Source organism: Charadrius vociferus, unplaced genomic scaffold (genome assembly GCF_000708025.1).
Source record: "Charadrius vociferus isolate BGI_N301 unplaced genomic scaffold, ASM70802v2 scaffold291, whole genome shotgun sequence".
Taxonomy (NCBI): Eukaryota; Metazoa; Chordata; class Aves; order Charadriiformes; family Charadriidae; genus Charadrius; species Charadrius vociferus.
In genome coordinates, this window is record NW_009646958.1 from 53,425 (window position 1) to 55,702 (window position 2,278).

Genomic DNA, 2,278 nt, shown 5'->3' on the forward strand with positions numbered 1-2,278 from the left:
TCACGGCATCGCACGGCACGGCATGTGGCTGGCGTGGAATGGCACGGCACGGCGTGGCATGGCACAGCATGGCATGATGTGGCATAGCATGGCATAGCATGGCACAGCATGGCACGATGTGGCATAGCATGGCACAGCATGGCGCAGCACGGCATGTGGCTGGCGTGGAATGGCACGGCACGGCGTGGCATGGCATGGCATGGGGCTGGCACGGCACGGCCATGGCATGGACAGCATGGCATGGGTCTAGCACAGCACAGCACGGCACGGGCTGGCACGGCATGGCATGGCACAGCATGGGATGACATGGCAGAGCATGACATGTGGCTGGCGTGGAATTGCACAGCACGGCGTGGCATGGCACGGCATGGGACTGGCACGGCATAGCATGGGCTGGCACAGCATGGCACGGCACAGCACGTCACGACATGGCAGAGCATGGCATGTGGCTGGTATGGAATGGCATCACACAGCGTGGCATGGCACAGCATGGGGCTGGCACAGCATGGCATGGCACGGCATGGCACAGCATGGCATGGACATGGGTCTAGCACAGGACGGCATGGGGCTGGCACGGTACACGATGGCATCATGGCACACATGGCATGGGTCTAGCACAGCACAGCACGGCATGGGGCTGGCATGGCAAGGCACGGCACGGTACGGCATGGCATGGCATGGCATGGGGCTGTCACGGGACAGCACAGCATGGCGTGGGGCTAGCATGGCACAGCATGGCACAGCATGGGGCTGGCACAGCATGGCACAGCATGGCATGGGGCTGGCACGACATTAGGATGGCACGGCGTGACACAGCGCAGCATGGCATGGGGCTGGCATGACATTGGCACGGCATGGCATGAGGCTGGCACAACATGGCATGGCGTAGCACAGCATGGCACGGGGCTGGCAGGGCACAGGATGGGGCTGGCACGGCGTGGCACAGCCCGGGGGTGGCACAGTCTGCTTGGCTCAGCACAGCCCTGCATGGCATGGCACGGCACAGAGCTGGCACACCATGGCATGGCACAGCATGGGGTGACACAGCATGGCATGAGGCTGGCACGGCACGGCACAGACTGAGGATGGCACAGTCTGCCTGGCTCAGTAGAGCCCAGCATGGCAGGGTTTGGCACGGCATGGCACAGCATGGCACAACACAGGATGACCTGGGGCTGGCACAGCAAAGCACGGGGCTGGCACAGTCTGCCTGGCTCGGCACAGCCCAGCAGGGCATGGCCTGGGGCTGGCACAGCAGGGCACACGGTGGCAACAACCCCCCTGGCTCGGTGTGCTCCGGGCCACGGCTGTCCCGCAGCCGGCATGGCACATCCGGTCCTTACGGCCTGGCGCAGCCCAGCACTGCCCAGTACAGCCCAGCACTGCCCAGTCTGGTGCAGCATGGCCCAGCACGGAGCAGCCTGGCGTGGCATGGCACAGCCTGGCCTGGTTTAGCGTGGCACGGCACAGCCCAGCCCAGTACAGCCCAGTCCTGCTGTAAGTTGTGGCATGGCAAAGCCCGGCACGGCGGCTCGGTTTGGGACAGCACGGTGTGTACCCCGGCCCGGGCGGGCAGAGGAGGGCACGCAGCGAGGCAGGAGGGCAGGATGTGCCAGGGGACCCTCTGTGCCCCCACCCCGGCCATGCCTGCGGCAGTGGGATGGAGAGGTCCCGGCAGCGCCGTCCTGATGCAGGGATGCTCCCGCCACCGCCGCCCTCCGGCCCCTGAGTCAAAGCCACACAAGGGGACGCTTTCTGCAGGGACAAGGGGACTCTGTGCGCGGCCCTCGGTGCCACCCGGCTCCACCGTCCGGGGGTCATCTGCCCTGTCATGCGGCTGTCCCAGTGACACCGTGATCTTCTGCCTCACTGGGGCTTTGTTCGCCACCGCGGGAGACAAGATGTGCCAGGGATGGGAGCCCGGTTTCGGGGGTAGCTCTGCTCACACGCGCGTGCACACACACGCACATGCGCTGCCGAAAACCCAAACCAAACCAAACGCAGAGCAGCCGCTCGTGATTCACTCAGTTACGGGCAGAGGATCAAAAACATGCCGTGAAGTTTGAAAAAAAACCCCAACAACAACAAAAAAAAGCCGAAAACCCCCAAAACCCCAAGACATCTCTTTTGCTTACCTTGCACTTCTTGCTGGGCCGGGGCACGCGGCGCGACCGGGTCACGCGGTGCAGCCAGAGCAGGTTTTTGGCCGGGTCCCGGCACACACGCCGGCAGAAAAGGGGGATATTTTATTTGCTTTCTCTTTTGCTTTTGGTAAAAG

General features: G+C 64.0%; 1 protein-coding gene across 1 annotated transcript in view; it reads left to right on the forward strand.

Annotated features, from left to right (window-relative positions):
- Window positions 1-2,278, forward strand: part of IL12RB1 (interleukin 12 receptor, beta 1) — a 19,690-nt gene that overhangs the window by 13,067 nt on the left and 4,345 nt on the right. The window lies entirely within an intron of this gene.